At 38.8% G+C, this 26,908-nt stretch overlaps 1 pseudogene; it reads right to left on the reverse strand.

Annotated features, from left to right (window-relative positions):
• Positions 1–7,885: 7,885 nt before the first annotated feature.
• On the reverse strand, positions 7,886–8,965 carry LOC110157695 (cornifelin homolog B-like; annotated as a pseudogene).
• Positions 8,966–26,908: the final 17,943 nt, after the last annotated feature.

The raw sequence follows: 26,908 nt of genomic DNA on the forward strand, positions 1-26,908 counted from the left end.
AAAAAAAAAAAATCTGAGCCTTGGTCGTTTCTTTTTGTTATTAGTTTGTAGTTACATGAGTTCACACATCGGTCTTATGTTATATAATTAAATATGAAAAGAGACAGTCTTTTCAACTGCTCTTTGACATGTACCGGCCCAAATGATTCGGATCCCACGAAGGATTACAGTATTACAGTAACTATTACAGTAGACGGTGCAATTCGTGTGTACAACTTTAGTGACATCTTGCGTGAAATTAGTCAAACAGACCAGTCTATGGTACAGACTTACTAGGAATTCACACAACACACACACACACAACGATATCTAAACAACGATATTTATCAATTCTTTGCTTTGTATTAAATTACTTGCACGCGTTCTGTGGTTTGTGCATCCTCATTAAGAGTTATATACAGATAATAAACTGATGAGAGGGAATTTGTTTGCGAATGTCTTAGTGACATCTAGCGCAACTTTGGAGAACTGCATGTTAAATTTTTTGTTTACAGAGCCCATATGACTCTGTTCTCTGATCTCTCTATATTGTAATGTTGTTTACTCATCAAAAACATAGCTGGAGTTGTGTTTTGTTTCATTCACACATTTATCACACAAACTGCATATTTAGGCTGAGTTCTTCTCACACAGAAAACACTGTTCCATCTTGTGATGACACGTGGTAATACAGGAAGTACTCCATTGTGTTTTTAAACTCTATATACACATTCACTAGAATCATCTGGATAATTTTAGCCTTGAAATTGCCAATCCCTACTGAACTAAGGGGAAAGGGAAAAGAAAAAACTGCCTCTTCATGATATCATAAGGTGGAACTGAGCATTTTGAACTTTGGAGACTAATAATAAAGGATTACTCAAACATGTGTGAATGAAACAAAACACAATTCCAGGTATGTTTTTCAGCATTTTCTAAACATGGCTAAATGTCACAAGAGTACATTTTGCATAATGTAGGACCTTTAATATTAATTGATGCTATTAGTAAATCTCTTTTTCTTTGTCACTCTCAAAATAAACTTATTATTTTCAGTGGAGGTCTAAGCTCATTATTAGACACAGTAGTGAATAGACCCTATTCATGGAGCCACCTGGCTAGTTCCGGTTCTCTCAAAAACTGCGGAGCTGCACTTCCTGCTCCATAGGTGTGTTTATGGTCACGTCTTATTTCTCTTTTCTCACTTCCTTCTCCTTGATTCCTCTTTTTCAGCTGTCAGTCAAATGTGTCATATTAAGTGGTGTCGCAAAGCTCCAAATAGACAAGGAAAGGAAACCATGGAGTAAACATGAGGGAGGCTTCAGAAGGCAGACATCAGATCAAATAATCAAACTTTATTGGTCTAAGTGAGGAGTTTAAGTACTACAGACACACCAGCAAGCATGTCTGACATGTTATGCAAACCTGAATTTCACAGGTTTGCATAACATGTCAAATTCTGCTCCCCTCTCCTTTGCTCCTCTACTCTCTCCTCTGCTCGTCTTTCCTCCTTTCTTCTGCTTCTCTGCTCCTCTCTCATCTGCTGCCCTCTCCTCTCTCCTGCAGAATCGAGGAGCGTAATCTAGGAGACAGAAGCAAGGAAAGAGAAATGAGATGCGGCCAAGCCCAAACGTATGAATACAGCTCTATTCAGCTTACCTGAATGGAGCTGCAAACTGGCCACAGGTTAAAGCAAATGATGCCAGAGCTCTTCATAGTTACTCTCTTTTTTGACTGGTTGTAACAATGCCATGCAGGACATTAATCACCTAGAGGAGTTAGACAACCCAACTAACCTTAGAGTCATAGTTTCTAAGTTACCTTATAAAATGAGAGAAATGTGGAGTGTGTCTGCTTGTGACATTCAAGAAACTTCTGGTAGGCGAGCAAAGTTTTCAGATCTGGTTAGATTTGTGAACAGACAAGCTAAAATAGCTTCAGATCCTTTGTTTGGTAATATTAAAGATGATGACAAAATCAAAGCTCAAAAATACACAAGACATTTAGACCAAGGGACAGTGCATTTGCTACCAATGTGACACCTTCAACAAGGGACAAATTACCAGATAATAACAAAGGCAACTTGCGTCAAGCAATTGATGCATTTCAGAAACCATGCCTTTGCTGTGAAAAAAACACACACTTGCTGATTGTCAGAAAATAAGAAAACTGCCTTCTCGTGAAAAGAAAACCAGTATTGCCACCTGGTGTGTTTCAAAAAGAGGACTTGTATTCAAAAAGGCAGTGGCGTCAGGTTCAGTACCTGTCTGATATTTTTTGGAAATGTTGGGACTAAAGAATATTTCCCCCTTTTATAAGAAAGACAGAAGTGATTTAATGCTAAGAGAAACTTGAAACCTGGTGACGTTGTTCTTATAGTAGACAACCGTGCACTGAGATGTTCATGGTTAATGGGAAAAGTTGAAAAATCTATCTGTGATTCCAAAGGTCATGTGAGGAGAGTACTAGTGAAAACTAAACGCAGTATTTTGGAAAGATCAGTAGATAAATTGTGTCTTCTGCTTGAAATGGATGAGTAATATACTACTGAGTTTAAAGCCATATAAAAATTGTATGGTACAGTTCATTATTTGGGTTCAGATTCAGAAATGTTTTGTTTATGTAAAAAAAAAAAAAAGTTGCTTTTATTTTATTTTGTGGTAATTGTTATGTAGCAGCAGTAACAATTAGGGGCCAGAATGTAAGCGCCATTTCATAGGGTTTACATATTTGCATAAATAATTAACAATTCATAATAACTCATAATAACTTTGTATTTTTGTTTAAAATGCAAGTGAAAATGTTTCAGTACATGATTTATGTTTGATTTAAAAGAAAGAAAACTGATACATGATTTGAACATTTGGGGGCGCACTAGTGCCTATCTGTTGTATTCTCATGTAATTAGATGTGAAGAAATGCTGTTCTTGAACTTGTTGACAATAAAGAAAATAGATGGCTGGAGCAACACGGTCGTTTTACCATGCTGCAACAACATCAAGTTGTAAACACGTAAGACATTCTCATTAGTCATCTTTCCTTGTGAAGAGGTTAAGTTAGTAATAAGGAGAAAACGAGTCAAAGATTAGCCTCTAGAATAACAACACCACAAACTGAAGTCAACTATATATCAAAATAATTGGGTAGTTTTTATTTTAATTAATTACTATTTGAATAGGTTGTTTATTTTATATTTTAGGATTTTAATACATTTGACCCATTAACTTTGAGACAGTGAGCTAGCTATCGTGCTACTGTGCACAAAGCTTATTAGCTGAGTCATGCTAAATTAACTCTATATTTTAATATCAGACAGGAGATTACACGTGGATAATACAATGTAAATACTTTACCAGAGGAAGCTTCAGAGACTCAGATGCTCTGTGGTAGGGACATTCTGCTGCTGAGGAGGCTGTTGGTGTGTGGACAGGGCAGGCCTAGGCCCTGCCCATATCTGCTGTAACAAGACTAAACCTTTGTCTGTATACTAAAAACTCACAAATGGATTAATTATTTATCATCAAGTGATACAGAAATTTTTCCACAACAGTTGATAAGACCTATATTTACCACACATTTATTGGTGTTATTACATCAAGGTAAACCAGGTTCAAGGGTCCGTGTACCATTCTTTTTAAATTTCAATTAAGAACGAAAAACAACAAAATTGGAAAACAGAGAATAAAATATCAAAATTGAAATAGGCACGATGATGTTTTTTGATTGTGTTATTTGAAACAAAATTTAAATAAAATATTGGAAATAGAGATCGAAATCTGTTTTTTTTGTTTGACACTAAAACAGAATAATGACATAACAAACTATTCAAAAGAATGAATGGTACACAGACCTTCAGTGATGTGAATAAAAGTAGGAACCCAGAGACAGTTCATATCAAGTTATTTTTGGTTTTATTTTATGTTATAAAGTGTCTCGTCAACAGAAACGTACTTGGAGTTTTCATTCACACATGTTTAACACACCAATGAAGTTCTTCTCTCAAACTGAAAACATTTGTTCCACCTTGTGATGTCATGTGGCAATACAGGAAGTGATCCACTGTATTTTTAAACTCCATACACCTTTACTATAATCATTTGAATAAAATCAGCCATGGAGTTACCAATCTCTACTGAACTAAAAGTAAAAGGAGCTGTTAACTTGAAAACTACCACTATAGTTTTCACATCTTAAGATGGAATCAAGCATTTTTAGCTTTGTAGATGTAGACAAACTAATAATGAAGGGTTACTCAAACATTGGCTAAATTGGCATATATTATTGAGCTATGGCTTCAGTAGACCTCTAAAATGCAATGAAATACAGTAAATTGTCCAAAAGCCCTCTGAGAGGACCTCTGATCCCCTGATACACATAATATCACACATTTGTAATATTAAATTCAAACACCAACAGAAATAACAAACTACAAACATCACAACAGCTGTCCTCCTTTTTGATCACCCCGATCTGGTCACCCTAGCTTAAACTGTTTTAAAGACACACTATCTGTGATTTTGGATTTGTAATCTGCTGTCCATGTTATAATGTTGTTAGCTCCTCAGAAAGAAACATACTTGGAGCTGTGTTTTGCTTTATTGACACAAGTTTTAACACACAAACCTTGTATTTAAGCTGTTCTTCACTCAAATGGAAAACCACTCTGTTCCACTTTTTGATGTCATGTGGTAACACAAGAAATGTTTCCCTGTATTTTTAAAGGTGCACTGTGCAACTTTCTAGTTGGGGGTCCATCATCGTCTTGTTTCTATGGATATGGCATTGCTCTGCTTCTAATGTTCCACAATATGACATTAAACAGATCTACCTTGCATTTATTCAATTACTGGTGGTTTTATTACTCCATAATACAAAAAAAAAAAAACAACAACAACAAAAAAACAGGTATTCTGATGTGAGCAGGGTTGTGTATACAAAGATCTGACCAGTAACTTGGCCTGGTTTGGTCTCCATGATTATAGAAAGATTTAATGCCATACTGTGAAATATTTCAGACAAATCAACAACATTTCCACAGAGAAAAACATTTAACGGACCCTCCATCAGAAAAAGTTACACAATGTACCTTTAAACTCCACAAGCCTTCACTTGAATCATCTGGTTAATTTCAGCCCTGGAATTGCCAATGTAGAGGTTAACTTGAAAACTATCACTTTATGACATCACAAGGTGGAAGTATTTGGAGTTTTGGAGATGTAGACAGACTAATAATGCAGGATTACTCAAACACAACTCCAGGTATGTTTCTGGGCAGGTAACAACATCCTAACATGGCTTAAAGCTCACAAGAGTCAATTCTGCATAATATAAACTGCTATGACTATTTTATTATGGTGATAATCTTCATTTTACCATCAAAGAGGATTTATGGTCAATGCCAGTAAAAAGAAACAGGCATGAGTTCCGTAACAGCTCAAAGTGCATTAAACAAATGGAATAGTATTCGCTTTCACTGTTGATAAGAATCCATTTTGAGCCTTTAGTTGATAAGAACCATATTTACCACAGGTTTATTGGTGTTATTAAAGGGCCCATATCACACTATTTTCTGATCTGTTATAAAGTTGTCTCATCATTAGAAATACACCTGGACTTTTCATTCACAAATGTTTACACACATATCTCATGTATATTTAGACTGAGTTCTTCTCTCAAACTGAAAACACTCTGTTCCACCTTGTGATGCCATGTGGTAATACAGGAACTGCTCCACTGTGTTTAAACTCTATACACCTTCATTTGGATAATTTAACCCCTGGAGTTGCCAATCTCTACTGAACTAAAGGTAAAAGAAGTTGTTAACTTGAAAACTACCACTAGTTTTTACATCTTAAGATGGAACAGAGCATTTTGAGCTTTGGAGATATAGACAGACTAATAAAGACTAATAAAGAATTACTCACAACACATGTGAATGAAACAAATGAAATGAGTGAACAAATCACAAAAAGAAGCGCTCTGGCTATTACTGTATTTTATCAGAGCATGATTAACCCTTGACTGTGGAATTTTAAATAAAAAGATATTTAAAAACAATTAATTTCCTTGCTGTGGGAAAAATCTTCTTTTCATTGGATTTTTGACTATGAAAAATAGTATGAAGGTCTGTAAGGCCATGTAGTGGAAAGAGTTGAATAAATACATGTATGTTATCTGTAAATTAAACAGAAAATGTGCAAAGTGTGAGTAAGTACTGTTTTTTTCTTGCTAAGCTCTGGCAGTCACGTAAATTGTAGTTGCAAATTTTGGTAAACCAGGTTCAAGGGTCCGTGTACCATTCTTTTTTTTAAATTTCAATTAAGAACGAAAAACAACAAAATTGGAAAACAGAGAATAAAATATCAAAATTGAAATAGGCACGATGATGTTTTTTGATTGTGTATTGATTGTGTGTAATAAAATATTGGAAATAGAGATCGAAATCTGTTTTTTTTGTTTGACACTAAAACAGAATAATGACATAACAAACTATTCAAAAGAATGAATGGTACACAGACCTTCAGTGATGTGAATAAAAGTAGGAACCCAGAGACAGTTAGCATTTCATTAAAAAATATTCAGAGCAAAGGTGTATTTAAATGAAGCTGAAATTATAATCAAACATACTACTGTTGGTGATATAATGCCTGGCTTTCGGTTCTAATTACCAGTTTGGCAATTTCCAGGAATTTCCAGTCTGGAACCAGGACTAAAACAGGACTGAACCAGGAGGATTAAACCAGGACTAACTTGGACTATAACAGGACTAAAACAGGACTAAACCTGGACTGATTTAGCAATCGGGGTTTGCGGACACCCTGCTACACAGGCTTGGGGTTCTCTCTACCTCCCAAGTCCAAGATTAGTCCTGCTTTAGTCCTGTTTTAGGCCTGGTTTAGACTTGGTTTAGACCTGGTTTAGACTTGGTTCAGTTCTGGTTCTGTCCTGGTTCAATCCTGGTTTAGTTCTCCTGGTTTAATCCTAGGATCAGTCCTAGTTTAGTCTTGGTTCAGTCCTGATTTAGTCCTGGTTTAGACCTGGTTCAGTCCATATGTGGTGCAAAAGTCCGGCATGTTTCTTCTGCTCAATATATAATGTCTGTGAAGTGATAACATATTTCTGACAGTCGAGTTGTGTCTGTGAATTCATATTTGTACTGAAGAAAGTGTAATCATAAATTTTCATTTTGTGATTGTAATTCTTGAAATCATAACTTTTCAGTTCGTATTCTGATGGATAAAATACACACAATACATTTTATATATGACTGGAATCATTTGAGAGTTTATGAATATTTATTTTATGCTTAGCTACACCCAAATATGCATAGAATATCTATCCTATGCACACAAATATTTCTGAAAGCTTTCTTACTTCATATTTCTCACTCTATACTAATTAAATTAGTACATTTACTCACCCTGAACTGCCCCTGACAAAAAACTGAGCTCCTTACAACAGACACTCTCCCTCTGTTAGCATTGGTACCACTGATTGTGACCATCTCTCGTTTACTCACGTCTTTGATCATCTTCATGCTCATCATTTACAGTATTGTCTGCAGAATTGTCCTACAAACTTCATGTGCGCTCTGGTTCGAACTAAAAAGGCTGAACAGAAGCCATGTTCATCTTGCCAAGACGGTGAATCCAAGCAACCGCTTGATGACACTACCCAGAATGCTTTGCAACATTAACAAATATGGCAAACTACTAGTAATCGTATTTTCTCCTTTTTTTTTCATAACAAAATACTACAAACGAACACATCTGAGGTTGTTGTTTTTTTTTGGTACATATTTATAACTGATTCCAATGTTAATCATATAAGACCAACATGTCAAAGTAGCCAGGGATCCTTTTAAGTAAAATCTTGAACAGTAAAAGTTGAAATGAAAACAGGCGGTTTAGTTGTGGTGCGTAGTGCTAAAAACTGTGCTGCTGGTGGCGGTGTGGCTCCCCTGACTGGCGGTGTGACTTTGTCTGATTTTCAGCTCTCGGCTCATCTGGCACCAAGCACAAGGAGTGCACCACATCACTGTACAGTAGTCATTACAAGCAGAGCCCTGCAGAGAGAGAGAGACAGGATGAATGAGGCAAATCTCACCTCAACAGTGATGTAAATGTGGTGGATGTAGTAATCAGCTTTTGTTATTTAAGTAAAAGAGATACCCATGTGATATTAAAAGTATCACATGAAAAAAATCTACTTAATTAAAACTATTGAGGTACCTGTTTAAAAATGTACTTTGACAGTAAAAAGAGATTTTTTGAGAATGAAAGTATAAAATGTAGTGATTAAGTGCATCTTAATGAATGAGACATTTATTGATTTAATTCATGAACTAACAGCATAGCAAGTGTGAAAACTGCACTTGCAGTGGAGAAAAAGAGGCATATCTCACACAAACTTTAGTGCAATCCTAACCACAGCAGATGCAATCTTACTCAAGTTTTTATGAAATCATAATTTTACTTTAGTAACTAAATGTGAGAATGTGTAGAGTATAATGCAAATGAAACTCTCTCTCTTAGGCCTACTTTACAGTCACATTAGTTGTATATCACAAAAGCTACTCTGTCTGATGTAATGTAAAGTAAAAGTTAAGTAAAGTCCTCCCGGTCTTACTGGGATGTTGTAGCGCTTCCGGATGCCTCCTCGGAGCATACAGGACACAACACCACAGCAGTCCAGCAGTGGCATCGCGCCAGCACCAGCCATAGTCCTTGGCAGTTTGACACTGGAGGCAGGTGAAGCACCAGTAGCCAAAGCAGACTGAAAGAGAGTTTAAAAACATCAAACAACAACAATATGAGAAAAATAAAATGAAAAAAAAAAAACACGGCTTTGTCTTACATGTGTTCGTATCACTGCAGCAGTCGAACAAGCCCGTGCTCCATGTCCCGGGCGCTGGCGGTGCAGTGGGAGTGTTCACGGTGGTGGTCACAGGCGGGACCTGACTGGGCTGCTGGAAAAAAACTGCCATTTCTGACAAAAACAAACAAACAAACAAATAATCAAAAAAAAAAAAAAAAAAAAAAAGAGAGAGAAAAGAGAGAGAAAAAAAAGAAAGAAAGAATTGTCAGTCAGAAGGTCAGAAGTGTGGTGGAAGAAGAACAGGTTTATATACGCCATAAAGAGTCAGGTACAGTCATATATAAAGAGTCCTTGGGGCCGCCCACGGGCATTCTTTCACCTGAACCAGACTGTATAGAAGAACTGGACTAAGTGAGTGCGACCCTGACTTTTCCCCCACAAATCGACATTTCCAGAATATACAGACTGCCAATCTGCCCCTGGTCTGACCCTCAGCTGAAATATAAAATGTGTTCAGGCGTCCTGATAAAGGTTAAAGTGTGTAGTGTTTGCCCTGCTCTGAATCAAACTGAAGCCTCCTGTTGAGTTACGTCATACTTTTGTTGCAGCTAACGTTGCACTTGGATGAAATGAGTAGAGGATAGGTGAAAATTCTTTAACTGTTCTTGGCATATTTATTGAAGAACTGCAGACACAAAACAAACAAACAAACAAAAAACAGAATGTATGTGGACCCTTGTCATACACATCTCAATCTCCAAAAAGAACACCTGCAAACCTCTTCAGTTTAAACTTTTTTACAGATTTGATCATTATATCAACGACTATGTCATCAGTAGAACAATACATCAAAGTCACTCTCCCCTCATTCACACCTAATAAAGTGGCTTTATATCTATATGTTTACACCTCCGTCCCTTTACGGGTGTTTTGGTAAGAGCAATTGTTCCCTGATTGTCCTCATGTACGACTTGTAATTATCTATATCTCTCAGTACCTGCTCTAGGTAAAGACACTCCTGTATGCAGTGTTGTGCATGAACGAGTTCAAAAGAACGCGTTCATTGAACACGTTCATTTTTCAGTGAACTCTGAACTGAACGCAACACTTTTGTAAATCAAGAACTTGAACGTGAATTTGTTCAAATTATGTGTGATGAACGACGTACGTCACTGTTGGGCTTCAGTTAAACGTCGGAATTTGACGAGTGACGATCTGCTCGCACTTCACCTCGCGAAACCACAGCCGCGTGTCAACGCGAAGGCGACTCCACCGGCAGCTTTAGCGGAACGTACGGGCTCTTGTGTCTCTCAATGGGAAGTCAATCAAACTTGACTGGGCGCGTTTAGCTGCTTGTATTTACCTTCTGTACAGGCTGACCACGGCAAACGCAAGGATTTCAAAAGTAAATTTCAAAGCACTAATTAACAGTCTGTGTGGATCTGGGCTCTTTCACTTGATACACAACTGCCCAGGGAGCACAATGTGCTGATGGTAAATGCACAAATACAACAATAGATACATGCTCTCTGTGGATTTTGACGGGGATATGCGCCTAAACTCGTGTAGAGCGTCAAAAAATAGGATGGATCCTATTTTCTGAAATCTACACGCACAGGACGTGCTGCTCCGCGCGTTTATTATTTTACTTGGTACATATGTAAGTAACGCGCGTCACAATGCTTTTTTAACCTGGATTGAAATGGTGGGTTTTTCGTTTTTCTTCATACAAATTTGCTAAAATCACCGCGATATCAGCAGCGGTGAAACGCCGGAGGTGCGCCCGCGTAGACCGTGATCCTGAGCGAAAGGACCGACGCAGAAGTCCGCGCTCCACTGAGCTAAACGCAGCTTATGCCCGATCGCACTCGGGGTTCTCTCAGGGGCGGTCCTAGATTCCAAGTTCTAGTCCAGGATTAGTCCTGGTTTGGTCCTGGTTTAGTCTTGGTTTAGTTCTGGTTTAGTCCTGGTTCAGTTCTGGTTCAGTAATGGTTTAGACCTGGTTTAGTCTTGGTTTATTCCTGGTTTAGACCTGGTTCAGTCCTGGTTCAGTTCTGGTTTAGACCTGGTTCAGTCCTGGTTCAGTCCTGGATTAGACCTGGTTCAATTTTGGTTCAGTCCTGGTTTAGTCTTGGTTTATTCCTGGTTCAGTTCTTTTTTAGTCCTGGTTCAGTTCTGGTTTAGACCTGGTTCAGTCCTGATTTAGACCTGGTTTAGTCTAAAATAAATGCAGCCTTTCATTTACAGATCTCACCTAAATATAAAATGAACTGAACTTTGAACTAGTTAAAAATTAAAATTGTGAACTATGAACGTGAACTATTCATTTTGAACAAGTGTGAACTGAACTTTGAACTAGTTCATGAAAAGTGTGAACTTGCACAACACTGCCTGTATGGCTGAAACCAGTGGCATATATTCTGCCTCACATGTGGAGAGTCCAACTGTAGGTTGTTTTATAATCTATCTAATTTAATCTAATCTAATCTAATTCCATGAGACAAGGGAGTTGTTATGACTAAGGCTCACACAGTAGTCTGTGATACTGCGTCTGTCATTGGTATCAGCCTCCCAGTCTGCATCTCTGTAGGCCTATATACCTTGCCAGGTATATAAGATTTCCCTGTACAGCCTGACATCTCCCATCTTCACAGCATGCTCAGTATACTCTAGCTTTTGCTCACAGGGTGTCTTTCTGGTCCTACAGTCTTACATATTAAACCACTGTAGTATCTTGTTAGTTTACCTTTCCTGTCATATCCTTATACACCCATCTGAATGACTGAAATCGATACCCAGAAAATGCTGGTCTGCAAGCACCTCTTTCCCTTTTTCAGTCTCTGAATCCCAAGGGATTATGAACTCCATTCATTCTTTTGACTCTTGGGCATATACACAGTGGTCAGCTGGGTTTTGTTTGAACCCATTCTCGTTAAACAATAATGCAAAACCCTATTCCAATTACACCCAGACCGTTTAAGACCATAAAGTGATTTCTCTATCTTATAAACTACACCCTCTTTCTCTTGATAACTCTCTGGTGGATTGATGTAGAGTTCATACAGTCCCTGACAAAAGTCTTGTCGCTTATTCATTTTGTAGAAACAAAAGCTTATAACCTGACTTTAAATTAATCAATTGGTTTTAGAAATGTCTCATATGAAAGCTAAAACCCTCCCAAATTATGTTCAATATACTAAAATAAATTTGCTTCACTGAAGAAAGATTGATCATTTAATGAACACAGAAAGGTCAGATTTTGGCAAGACAAAAGTCTTGTCGCCTTGTCATATGATGCACCCAATCCTAGATTACAGTCTCACCTGTGATCAGTTACTGATCAATCAATTAGTGGGTGTGTATAAAAAGAACCCCAGCACACCAGACCTTCACATCAACTGCAACTTGACCTCTGACAACATGCCTAAGATCCACCCTGAGACCAAAGCGTTAATTATCAAGAGGCTGAAGACCAGATCCACTGCTGAGGTGGTTGACACCTTCAATGTGTCTCAGCGTCAAGTACAAAGAATTAAAAAAAGATCTGAAATGACTGGAGATGTTTTTGACAAGCCCAGGTCCGGCAGAGCAGAGCTCCACCAGGCCTGGTCACCTCAAGTCCCTGTGTCAACCAGAACAGTTTGTAGAATTCTGTCTCGAAATGGCCTCCATGGTCGAATCAGTGCACAGAAACCAGCACTAAACAAAAGGCAATTCAAAATACGTGTGGCATTTGCCAAGGCCCACAGCCTCCTAAAAGGATGGACACTGGAAAAGTGGCAGAAGGTGGATTTCTCAGATGAATCCTTGGTTGAATTACATCACAGCTGCAGCAAATATTGCAGGAGACCTACTGGAGCCGACATGGATCCAAGATTCACCCAGAAAACAGTTAAGTTTGGTGACTGAAAAATCATGGTCTGGGGTTCCATCCAGTATGGGGCTGTGCGAGACATTTGCAGGGTGGAAGGCAATATCAATAACCTAAAATATCAAGAAGTAGAAGAAGCTACCTCTTACATTCCCAACCATAAAAGGGGTCAAAATTTGCAGCAGGATGGTGCTTCATCACATACTTCTATCTCTACATCAAAATTTCTCAAGATGAAGATCATCAAGGTGCTCCAGGACTGGCCAGCCCAGTCACCAGACATGAACATCGTTGAGCATGTCTGGGGTAGAATGAAAGAGGAAGCATGGAAGGCAAAACCAAAGAATCTTGATGAACTCTGGGAGGCATGTAAGATGCTTTCTTTGCTATTCCTGATGACTTCAACAAATTGTATGAATCATTGTTGAACCGCATGGATGCGTCCTTCAAGATCATGGAAGTCATACAAGATATTAAATATGGATCTCACAGCACCACTACTTCATTCACTGACGTTATGCAACATATTTTTGTATTTGAAGTAAATAATTTGTTCAATTTTCTGTAGGCGACAAAACTTTTGTCTTGCCAAAATCTGACCTTTCTGTGTTCATTAAATGATCAATATTTCTTCAGTGAAGCAAATTTATTTTAGTATATTGAGCATAATTTGGGAGGGTTTTAGCTTTCATATGAGACATTTCTAAAACCAATCGAATAATTTAAAGTCAGGTTATAAGCTTTTGTTTTTACAAAATGAATAAGCGACAAGACTTTTGTCAGGGACTGTAGTCTGTGGGAGCATGCAAGTATTCTGTTTTTGCGTCTATTTAACGCAGGAGTAAATTCTCTTCTGTAGCACCACCCTTACACCCGACAGGTCTGCTGTGAATGAAAACATCTCTGCATAGTCCACTCCCTTGGCCACAAATCGTGCTTTATATTTGTCTTTTTCATCCACATCCGACTTGATTGCATCTCTTCCTCACCGCTCTGATCATCTTCATACTCATCGTTTACAGTATTGTCTCCAAACTTGATGTGCGCTCAGGTTCAAGCTGAAAAGGCTGAACAGAAACCATGTTCATCTTGCTGAGAATGTTCATCAACAGAGACAGCGAATCTAAGCAACCACTTTACGAAGCTACCCAGAATGCTTTGCGATGTAAAAAAAAATATATGATGAACTACTATTGATTACATTTTCTCCTTTTTTTATATATATATATAAGAAAATACTATAAACGAACACATTTTTGGTATTACGTATTATGTTAATCATATAAGACCAGCATGTCAAAATAGCCAGGGATCCTTTTAAAACAACTGTAATTTTAATAAAGTACACACATTTTCATACACGTTCAGAACAACTGATCCAACAGTAGTTTCGTGCACAAAGCATTCTGGGTTGATGTCATCACAAGGTTGTTGTCTTCTGTAGTCGGGTTCAACTTGTACTTAAGCTCAGTTTTGCTAAAACCAACAATTGATATAATGCCACACTGCATTTTTAGTCTGTTAATTTCCAGTAATTTCAGGACTAAAACAGGATTAAACCAGGATTTAACTAGGACTAAATTAGGACTAAACTAGGACTAAACCAGAACTGAACCAAGAGTGTTGGGGCGCATAGACTGTCAGGTTACCGCAGGTGAAAGGACTGGTGTAGAGCTCCGCACCCAACAGGGCTAAGTGCAGCCATTGCCCGATTGCGCTTTGCAGACATGTTACTCCTCAGGCACCCTACCTCTCTCTCCCAAGTCCAAGATTAGTCCTGGTTTAGTCCTGGTTTGGTCCTGGTTTAAAGCTGGTTTAGTTCTGTTTCAATCCTAGTTCAGTTCTGGTTCAGTTCTGGTTTAGTCCTGGTTTAGTCTTAGTTTAGTCCTCCGGGTTCAGTCCAGGGTTCAATCCTGGTTCAGTCTGTATGCGGTGCAAAAGTCTGGCATCTCGATCGATGTTTCTTCTGCTCAATAAATAATATCTGTGAAGTGATGATGTATTTTTGACAATAGAGTTGTGTCTGTGAATTTGTATTTGTACTGAAAAAAGTCTCACGGGAGGAGCTCGGAGTAGAGCCGCTGCTCCTCCACGTCGAGAGGAGCCAGTTGAGGTGGCTCGGGCATCTGTTCCGGATGCCTCCTGGGCGCCTCCCTCGGGAGGTGTTCCGGGCATGTCCCACCAGGAGGAGGCCCCGGGGAAGACCCAGGACACGCTGGAGGGACTATGTCTCTCGGCTGGCCTGGGAACGCCTCGGGGTCCCCCCGGAGGAGCTGGAGGACGTGTCTGGGGTGAAGGAAGTCTGGGAGTCCCTGCTTAGGCTGCTGCCCCCGCGACCCGGCCCCGGATAAGCGGACGAAAATGGATGGATGGATGGACTGAAAAAAGTGTCAATTTTCATTTCGTGTTTGTAATTTTTGATGTCGTAACTTTTGAATTCGTATTGAGAAGCCGCGTTCATCTTCCCAAGACGGCGAATCCGAGTAACCACTTGATGACACTACCCAGAATGCTTTGCGACGTGAACAAATATGGCGAACTACTAGTGATCATATTTTCTCCGTTTTTATAACAAAATACTACAAAGGAACATATTTGAGTTTTGTTTTTTGTTTTTCTTTTCGTATTATGTATTTATAACTGGCGCCAATGTTAATCATATAAGACCAGCAAGTCTAAGTAGCCAGGATTCCTTTTAAGTAAAATCTTGAACAGTAAAAGTTGAAATGGAAACAGGCGGAGTCTAGCGGTGGTGCGTAGTGATGAAAACTGTGCTGCGGTAGTGGCACAACCTGAGTATAACAAGCAGTCGCAATTATGCCGCTCCCCACGAAATGTCGCCCCGGGCACCTGCCTGATCCACCTGGTCCTACGACCGCCCCTTGCTGGTGGTGTGATTTTGTCTGATTTTCAGCTCTCGGCTCATCTGACACCACACGCAAGAATAGCACCACATCACTTTACAGCAGTCATCACACCCAGAGCCCTGCAGAGAGAGACAATGAGCCAAATCTCACCTGTTTAAAAATGTACTTTGAGAGTAAATTTTTTTTTCTTCAGAATTAAAGCTTAAAATGTAGTGATTGAGTGCATCTTAATGAATGAGATATTTTCAGTTTATTTCATGAACAAATAGAATAGCAAGTGTGAGAGGCATATCTCACACAAACATTAGTGCAATCCTAACCACAGCAGATGCAATACTCAAGTTTTTATGAAATCATAATTTTACTTTAGGGAAATAAAAGTAACTGTGGAACGTGTAGAGTATAATGTAAGTGAAACTGTCTCTATTAGGCCTACTTTAAAATATTTAGGGTCTTAGAGTAGAGTTGTGTATATCACAAAAGCTATTCTGTCTGATGTAACGTAAAGTGAAGTCCTCCCGGTCTTACTGGGATGTTGTAGCGCTCCCGGATGCCTCTTCGGAGGATACAGGACACAATACAACAGCAGTCCAGCAGTGGCATCGCACAGCACCAGCCGTACTTTTGGGCAGTCTGACACTGGAGGCAGTACGAGCAGCCTGATAGAGCATTTAAAAAGCATGAAACAACGACAACAACAACACGAGACAAATAAAATGAAACAAAACCATGGCTCTGTCTTACAAGTGTCCATATCACTGCAGCAGTCGAACAAGTCCGTGCTCCATGTCTCGGGCGCTCGCGGTGCAGTGGGAGCGCTCGCGGTGGTGGTCACAGGCGCGACCTGACCGGGCTGCTGGAAAAAAACTGCCATTTCTGACAAAAAACTAAGAAAAACAAACAAATAAATAACTGTAAGTCAGAAGTGCGGTGGAAGAAGAACAGGTTTACAGGCCATAAGGAGTCAGGTCATATATAAAGAGTCCGGGGGCCGCCCACGGGTGTTCTTTCACCTGAACCAACGTATAGACTGTATAAAGTGAGTGTGATGTCCCTGGACTTTTCCCCCACAAATCGGCCCAAAGGTGGGACTTTCCCAGAGCATACAGATTGCCAGTCTGCCCCTGGTCTGACCCTCAGCAGCAGTATCTCAAGAAAGGTTAAAGTCTGTAGTGTTTGCCTTGCTCTGAATCCAACTGAAGCCTCCCGTTATACACGTTACGTTATACGTATATGTTACATCTCAATCTCCAAAAAGAACACCTGCAAATCTCTTCAGTTTCAACTTATTTGCGAGTTTGATCACTATATCAGTGACCATGTCATCAGTATTTAGCCTTAGACTTAGACCAACTTTATTGATCCACAAGGGAAATTGACACAGCAGTTTACACATCACAATACAGTATATTGTAATAACAAAAACATTCCCACCTAATAAAGTGGTACTTTATTATATATATACTATATGTTTACACCTCCGTCTCTTTACGGGTGTTTTGGTAAGAGCAATTGTTCCCTGATTGTCCTCATGTACAACAGTTTGTGTGTACTTGTAGTTATCTATACCTCTCAGTACCTGCTTTACCTGCTTTTGACTCTTGGGCATATACACAGTGGTCAGCTGGATTTTCCGTGAACCCATTCTCGTTAAACAATAATGCAAAACCCTATTCCAATTACGCTCAAACCGTTTAAGACCATAAAGTGATTTCTCTAGCTTATAGACTACACCCTCTTTCTCTTGATAACTCTCTTGTGGATTGATGTAGATTTCATAGTCTATGGGAGCATGGAAGTATTTTGTCAGGTCTGCTGTGGGTGAAAACATCTCTGCATAGTCCACTCCCTTGGCCAGAAATCGAGCTTTGTATTTGTCTTTTTCATCCACATCAGACTTGATTGCTTAAACCCATCTACCCCCTAACGTTTCTCCCGTGTTCTGCAGTGCTGTTGTGGCAGTTTCTGCTCTGATGATATAGTCCATTACACGTTTATTGTTTGCCTTCTGAAGCGATGTCAACATGGTATTGATTATACAGGGCTTTCCCCTCCCTGCATAATACCCAACAGTAAAATCAACTCTGCATATGCATCAGTGTTTTTCAGTGGATCTTCTGCTCTTTTGTCTTCTGTCCTCGATTCTTCTAGCACTGTTTTCTTTAACCCTAATAAATGAAAATGTCCCAACATTTTGGTCTCCCAAAGTTCAGTCTTAGTCTCATCTCTGTCAAACATCAGTCAAGGCAGCTTGCTTGGCTTTCGTTGCTCTTCCATGTTAGCTTGCTCTCTTTCTCATTTAGCAGTCCCGTTAGCACACTGTCCATTGCGACCTTTTAAACTTTGGAAACTGACTAACTTATCTTCTGAGTGACTCCTGGGCCCAAAACCTGCTGAGTTACTTTAAACTTTTGTTGCAGCTAACATTGCATTTGGATGAGATGAGCAGACGATAGATGAGACTTAACTGTTCTTGGCATATTTATTGAAGAACTGCAGACACATCAATCTCACAGTCATGCAGCTACACTGTAAAATCTAACACTAGGGTTAACTTGCATTCAGCTAGTTTACTTTACTCACAGCTACAGATTTGTGGATCTTAATGATTTTGGTAAAATAGCAATTACTTTCAGGGCGAAAAAAGCACATTACTTGTCAATTAGACTAAGATCAACTTGAATGAGACAAATAACTTCAACAGGGAAGTATTATTGCCAAGAGTCCAGCTCCAATTCTTAGTCTGCTCCGCTCCTCCTTTTCCTACCTCCCTGTTTTTCCTACAGACGCCACTTCTTCCCGGATCATCTCAGGGCCGTCGCTATATTTTCCCTCTGTTCATCCAGTCTCTATATCCTCCCTTTGTTCATCCAGTCTCTATATCCTCCCTTTGTTCATTCAGTCTATATATCTTCGCTCTGTTCATTCACTCTTTGATTACACCTGTACTCCTGTTTTGTTTCTTCCAGCATTTGAGCATTGTGAGAGTAATGCCAGACATTTTTCACTTGTTCGTTCTTGTTCTGCTTCTGGTTCTGATGAATACCAAAATAAAACAAATATATTCAAACCAAAATCTACTTTCACACCAAACATGTGTAATCAAACATTAAACACATTCTATAAAAAAGTGTCTTTGGAAATAGATAACCTTTTTACTTCAACAAAGAGGCACTCGTATAACTTGCCGTATGAGGAGAAACAGGCACTGGACTGGTTATCTACAAATGATAAAATAGTCATTAAACGAGCTGACAAAGGTGGAGCTGTGGTAGGGTGAGGTAGAGAACAGTACATGACAGAAGCCAAGAGACAGCTAACCAACAGTGAGTACTATGTTCCTATCAAGTCAAACCCTCTAGACCAACTCACAACTGAACTCACAGCTTTATTGACCCATGCTAAAGAAGAGAACTGGGTTGCACAACATGAGTATGCCTTTCTATTTAGTAAGAACACATGGATTCCATCATTTTATATGCTCCCAAAGGTACATAAAAATATAGAAAACCCACCAGGAAGGTCCATAATTAGTGGGACTGAATCACTTACGAAACCGTTGTCTAAATACATAGATTTTCACATTAACCCTTTTGTCAATAGTTTGCCTTTTATCCAAGACAGTACTCAGGTGTTAGATAAACTGAAACTGAACACTGGAGAAGGATATCTTGCAACTATGGATGTAGAATCATTATACACTAACACTGATCACAAAGATGGACTAATGGCACTGGAACATTACTTAAAAAAAAGGACTCCAGAGACAATGCCCCCTGCTGGATTTATATTGAAACTAACAGAATGGACAGTGAGAAATAACATCTTTCTGTTTCAGCAGCAACTATATAAACAACAAAACGGCGCAGCAATGGGAGCATGCTTTGCACCCAATTATGAAAATCTGTTCATGGGCTTTTGGGAGGAGAACTATGTGTTTTCTAATGTGAACACTTTTTGAGATAAAATATTGTGGTGGGGTCGTTACATTCATGATGTTGTGCTATTGTGGTCTGGGTCTGAACAAGGACTGTTACAGTTTCACTCATACTTGAATAATACAAATGTCAATATTAAACTCAGCCTAGACTATTCCTTATCAGAAATACATTTCCTGGATTTAAATATTTATAAGGACCTTGATGGTGATTTACCTAATATTATTTTCAGAAAATTAACTGATCGAAATACAGTTTTAAAAGCAGACAGCTTTCACCCCCCATGGTTCCTTCAGAATATTCGTTATTGTCAGTTCCAAAGACTACGGCAGATCTGTGATACTGAATCTAACTTTGAAAAAATGCCCAGGATATGAGCTGTAGATTCAAAAAAGAGGCTACACAAATAGCACTGTGTCCTCAGCCCACAATCGAGCCAAAAGTCTTAATAGAGAAGAACTACTGACTCAGAAACCAAAGAAAAATGTGAGCCCTAATCAAGTGTACTTTGTAACTGAATATGGCACCGAAGCAAACCGGATCAAACAAATAATGAAACAGAATTGGAGTATATAAGAAGTGACAGCCCCTACGCTCATTGATAGGCTGGTGAACAGTTATCTCTCTCCACTGAAACAAAAGAAATGGCTGAACACTAAGGCTGGCTGTTACAGATGTGGTAACTGTACCTATTGTGAACAGATACAACAGGCTAACTCGTTCATGAACATTACATCAGGTCAAAGTTTTATGTGAAGTATTAGGACATTCATTAATTGTAACACCACTTATGTAGTATACAGACTCGAATGCCCATGTGGTCGTTTTTACATAGACCGAACAAAATGCAAACTGAAAAACAGACTAGCTGAGCACAATCAGGCTGTAACCTAAGGACCTGTAACCTCCTGTATCCAATGGCCATGTATTACAAAGAAGCCAGCCATGGCAGCTGTAAAAGCCAAAAAATCTGTGCAATTGAACATATTAAAGAAACAATAAGAGGAGGAGATAGACTGAAAAAACTATTACAGAGAGTCCTACTGGATCTACACTCTCAAGGCCAACCAGTTTCCAGGACACAGTGGAGAGCTATATTTCTCCCCCTTCCTTTAAAACCACAAGCTTTACATGTGTAATCAGTTCCTGTTTCTGTAGCACTTCTGAATTTTTACACTATATATATTTTTATACTGTGTATCTTTTTATACTATGTAGACCTATCTTTCTATATATTGGTTGTTGGGATTTGTTCTATTTACATCTTGTATTATATTTGAACTTAAACAGTTTGTAACAAAAATCTGTTCAGCCTACATGTCCCATCATGCATCAGGGGGACTGTGGGCCAGCCCACTGTGAACATGTGACCTACACCTATGACTTTAAATCTTCACTAAGATATCTATCTCGAGTTTGCCCTGATGAAGGCTGAAGGGCCGAAACGCATTGGTGTGATTTTAACTTTATCTGCCATGTGGTATTAAAGGCTTTTATACTTTTTATAATTTATTATTTTGTACTTTTTGAATGCCTCAGTTATTTCCTACTTTGTATTTGAGACTGGTCTCTACACTGAATAGCACCAAAAGGACAATTCTGCACAATTTGTGTATATCCAAGAAGCACTCCTGCCCCCAAGCTTTGTAGAACCTGTTTTTATTCTAACTTGTGTACATAATTATATATAACATTTACTTGTTCAGTTCAAGGCAATCAGTTTCCATGGTTTTACCGAGTAAAATGAACTTACTCTTAAAGGTTACTACATGGTTAGATTTACAAGAGAGGTCCCGGGTTCAAATCAAATCATTGCTATAGGCCAAAGGAAAGTAACACAAACAAGATGGGATGTAAAGTAAGTGGCTTTTATAAAGTAAAAGTAAGTAAGTACTCTAAGTAACTCAAAGTAAGCAACTCTAATGGGACAAGATAAATCAAAGAAAATACTAATGCCCAAGAGCCGAGCCAATCTTGCAATTACAAAAAAACAAAAAAAACAAAACCAAACAAAAAACAAAACATAGGTCAATAACGACCTCTAGTGCCTCAAACACACAATTCACACTTAGAAAACAGCAACAGATAGGTCAATCACGGAGTGTGGCGAACTGCAACTGAAAACCAGCCGCGAGGAGGAACAGGCGCACAACACTTTGATTGGATGAGGAGATGGATGTGCAGGATGGGGATTGGAGGAGCGGGACGTCAATTCTCCAACCACAGCACGACGTACGTCAGAGCCAGCCCAACAGCGACGGGACGCACCCACCAATCAGGTGCCAGATACCAACACAGCACACGCAGATACTGACGGCACAAGCGGTGAAACAGACGGGCAGCGCCGACCGAAGCGGAGGCAGGCCACGATCTCTGACAGGGGACTGTACACTACACTGGGGAATTACTTGTAAACTCAGCTTTAGATTCACAGTCTACTTTAGACAATTTTTTTGGCAGTTGGGTTCCTAGATGTTTTGAAGTAACGTCTACTTATTAGATTTTACATTGTAAGTCTATTTGAACAAAACATATTGACACGCACCTGCCTTTTCTAACCTGCGCTGTAGCGTCTCTCTGTGGCATAAATATATACATATAATGTACAACTGATTTACAATTGAGGGCATAAATATTACATTACATATTTTAACACCTGTCTGTGAGAAGTGACAGGGTTATATCAGAGCCGGGGACACAGGACATAGACACTGTCAGGAAATTAACCCATGAAAAAATAAATATAGGCTACACTGGTTTATAATATTGAGCTATTGAGCTCGAAAATGCAATGAAATATAGTAAATTCCAAAAGTCCACTGGGAGGACCTCAGACCCCCTGATACACATAATATCACACATTTGTGATTTTAAATTCAAACACCAACAGAAATCTCAAAGTACAGCACCAATTTTGTTCACCCTCGAACTAGCTGTCCTCTGTTTTGATAACCTCAGTCTGTCACTTATCTTACACTGTTGTAAAGACGCACTATCTGTGATTTTGGATTGGTAACCTGCTGTCTGTTGTCTGTTGACTCTTGTGAGTTTTAAGTCATGTTATAATGTTGTTATCTCCTCAGAAACATACCTGGAGTTGTGTTTCAGTCACACGTTTGCATGTTCCTTTATTATTAATCTGTTTAAATCTCCAAAGCTCAAAATTCTCTATTCCACCTTGTGACATCATCAAGTAGTAGTTTTATAGGTAACAGCAACCTTTTTACCTTTTGTTTAATAGGGAGAAAAAATTCCAAGGCTGAAATAATTGAAATGATTCTAGTGAAGATGTATGGAGTTTAAAAATACAGTGGAGCACAAGATGGCAAGGTGACATCACAAGCTGAAACAGTGTTTTCCATTTGAGAGAACATCTTAAATATGTAGTGTTTGTGTGTTAAAACCATAGAACTATTATAGATCCATGGTTAAAACTTGTGTGAATGAAGCAAAACACGACTCCAAGTATGTTTGTGATGAGGAAACAACATTATAACAGAATATCACATAATATGGGTTAAAGGATTTTTATTTTTAATACACTGTAGTGTGACTACATCTGGCCCCACACTGGCACCAAAATATGTAGGAGAGATCTACATGGGCTCACAGCATGATACCATGATGTAGGGGGGTAACTGATGTTCCAGATTGGAATTTAGGAGTTCTAAGTTGAAGCAGCAGTCACGTGGAGGACACGTTTGTGTGTCTGTGAGGTCTGAACAGTCACAGGTCACAGATTAGGGCTAATCAATCAAAAGGATTATGTCTGCAAAAATGCGAATGTTTAAATTTGGAAAAATATGAAAGCTTCGCTTTCAAATCAGACCAGCTACAGGTATTCGAATAAAGACGTGTCAAGCGACGGACACAGCTTGAACAGAGGGAGAACTTGGGCGTTGTCCCTCCTGTTCTGTGGCTCTACTACATCTTTTCCATTCTGAGCTAAACTGTGTCAGCAATCTTCTGCTGAACAGAGATCTGAACGAACTGAACAGAACTGGGTGATCTGCGAAACTGGCCAAACTGGGGTGAGGTCTGTCTTTCTTGTCTTAAAAGATCTTTAATCCTTTAAGGGGTCTTTGTGTGGTACAGCACACAGGGAGTGCATGAACACATCAGTAAATCTTGCTTGGGTGATAGGTCCGAAATAGGGAGTTTCAAGCAAGTGGGGGGAAGGGTAGGTGGCTCAAAGTTAACCCCTGTCAGAGGCGTCCAAACTTTGTGCAAGTCTATTCCCTAAGATTTCGATATCATGGTAACAGCCATGATTTCATATCTTCCATAGGTTAAAGGTCAGTCCTCTTACAACACCATTCTACAATATTCTAAAACGTCCACCTGTTATTGCGCTTGAAATCCACATGGAGTGTTTTCAGTTTGAGAGAAGAATGCATCTTAAATATACATGAGATTTGTGTGTTAAACATGTGTGAATGAAAACTCCAGGTGTATTTCTGATGATGAGGCTTTATAACATAGATCGGAAAATAGTGTGATATGAGTCTTTTAATAACACCAGTAAATGTGTGGTAAATATAGTTCTTATCAACTAAACTATAGTCAGTGAACGTCACTATTCTTCAACTAGCACTTTGAGCTCTTATAAAATTCATGTGAGTTTCTTTTTCCTGGCATTGACCATAAATTCTCTCGGATGGTGGAAATGAGATGTGTCATTTCGTTTTATCACTTGTAATAAAATCGTCATATAGCAGTTATCTGTCCTGTGGTATGCAAAATTTACTCTTGTGAGCTTTAAGCTAGAATGTTAGAATGTTGTTAGCTGCCCAGAAACATACCTGGAGTTGATTTGAGTAATCCTGCATTATTAGTCTGTCTACATCTCCAAAGCTCCAAATGCTCTAACCTCTACATTTTACTTTTAGTTCAATAGAAATTGGCAATTCCAGGTCTAAAATTATCCAAAGGATTCTTGTGAAGGTGTAGGGAGTTTAAAAACAGTGGAGCACTTCCTGTATTACCACATGACATCAAGAGTCTTCTCTGTTGGAGAGAAGAACTCAGCCTAAATATGCAGGATTTGTGTGTTAAACATGTGAGGAATGAAGGAAAAAAAAACAAAAACACAACTCCAAGTATGTTTGTGATGAGGAAACAACATTGTTAGGTTTATCTAAACATTGTAAACAAGAAGAAAGACAAGAGATTAATTCAGTTTTACTCGCGAGGAGAACGGGCAGAGAGTGGGCATTAAAACCAACAGTCTCCACACGTTCTGATGCCTCAAGGCCGCTTCTCCTCTTTTTATTTCATTAGGAGGCCCTAGTTACAGAATGATAATTCTCAAGGGGAAGGGGAAACAGTAAAGACATAATAAGAAACTGATGAAGCTATGCATAGTATAAACACATAAAACATGATTAACAATCAGGAGGTGCCTTAGGTATGGTCAGACACCATCATAACTCTGGCATGTGTGACAGTGGGAGTTGGCTTCATGTGAGGAATCATCTCGAGGTTCACAAGAGTGATAGGACACTGCACACAGTTGTCAAACACAAAGAGGTTATTCATTTTCATACAAGTGATTGGTACATTATAAATCAAAGAATTGTAGTACATAAATGGTTAACTCATAGGCATAGAATATCACACAAGCATTTAGCAAATATGGGATAATAAAATTATTTTGACAAAAGTCATAGCATGGATAGGAATAGAGCATAATATGGGCCCTGAAAATATAGATTAATTTGAGCACGACTCGGCTCGTGTCACTACACAATTAATGGAGCAGGTTTGATAGAAAGTGGAACAATGGCTCAGTGAGTAGTTCCTCATTTAGTTTCCATTTCCAGTGAACCGTAATAAATGAATGTTACACAATGGTGCTGCTCAGGGTTCACTTTTACCATCAGATTTCTTGAAAATATTAAATGGTCACATTTTTCTATAGCGCTTTTCCACCTTCAAGGCACTCAAAGCGCTTTACAACAAGGAACCACTCACCCATTCACACACACATTCACACACCAGTGTACACAGACTCTGTGGGCAAGGTGGGTTCTGTGGATCAGTGGGTCAGTGGATCAGTGGATCTGACCGCTCAACCTGTGATGTTTATGTCGAGAGCTGGATTCGAACCACCAACCTTTAGATCAGTGGGCAAATGCTCTACCAACTGAGCTACTGCCGCCCATTAACGTGAAATGTGAGTATTTATGTTAGTGATATTTGTGATATTTTGATATTAATTATTTTTCTTGACACATTCACTGTATTTATTGCTGTTTCTACAAATAATCCTTTTGCTCTTCAGTGAACAGATTAAAAGATATTTGCAAATTTGCCTTGGCTATAAACGCTGTGATACCTGCATCGGATTACTGAAGTGTGTATCTATTTTTGTGGCTCTGTACCTATTCAGTTAAACAATAAATACATAAATTGCCAATCTCTATTGAACTAGAGGTAAAAGGAGCTGTTAACTTGAACACTACCACTATAGTTTTCATATTACAAGGTGGAACAGAGCATTTTGACCTTTCAAGATGCAGGCAGACTAATAATGAAGAGTTAGTCAAACATGTGAATGAAACAAAACACAACTCCAAGTATGTTTTTGAGGAGGTAACAACGTTATAATATGGTTTAAAGCTCACAAGAGTCAATTTTGTGCAATATAGGACCTTTAACTCTTCCCCCCGTGAAGACGACGTTTGACGACCCCTCTTGTATCCTTAATGATGTATTTTGACACCTCCGCTATATCACTAAAGACTTGATATGACGGCGGCCACCTGGACCCGTCAGCACAGAGCATGGTCACTATGATTTATGACGATTTGGCTATACTGCATCTGGTGATTTGAAATCTGTTTAAATACTTTGACAAATATATATATATAGATTTTTTTTTTAAATTAATATAGGACTCAGAACATGCATATTAGATGCTGAATGTAGTTTTTTGTTTTCGATTTTTGCACCTGACCAGGTAAACTCTCATTTTCAGTGAGCTGTTAGATACCTATAAATGAGCTGAATCACATTTTAACATCCATAAATGAAGAGTTCAGAGTCTAAGGTTTCCAGAGATACCAAATATGTCTGTGTTTCAATTAAGTTCATGAGTGTGAAAATCATTTATAATCACTCGTGGAAGTCCGTTTTCTTTTATGCAATTATGTTCTATGGGCAGCACTAGTAATATACGTATGGGTTGTTCCTAGTAGGCATCCAAGGGGGAAAGAGTTAAACAACACTGTATTAAAACAAGAATCACATTGGTTATTACTGTATGTCATCAGAGCATTCAATGATTTAGCCACACCTAAATTATTGCATTACTACTTGGACTCTGACAAACAAAACTACTCTTAAATTAGCTGAAACTATATATATAAAAATCACTTAAAGTATTAGACAAAAAGCCCACAAATTATCACTGTTGTAGAATACTTGACAAATAC

Source organism: Boleophthalmus pectinirostris, unplaced genomic scaffold (assembly GCF_026225935.1).
Source record: "Boleophthalmus pectinirostris isolate CB_2022bp ecotype Guang Dong unplaced genomic scaffold, ASM2622593v1 HiC_scaffold_20, whole genome shotgun sequence".
In the NCBI taxonomy this organism is placed as follows: Eukaryota; Metazoa; Chordata; class Actinopteri; order Gobiiformes; family Gobiidae; genus Boleophthalmus; species Boleophthalmus pectinirostris.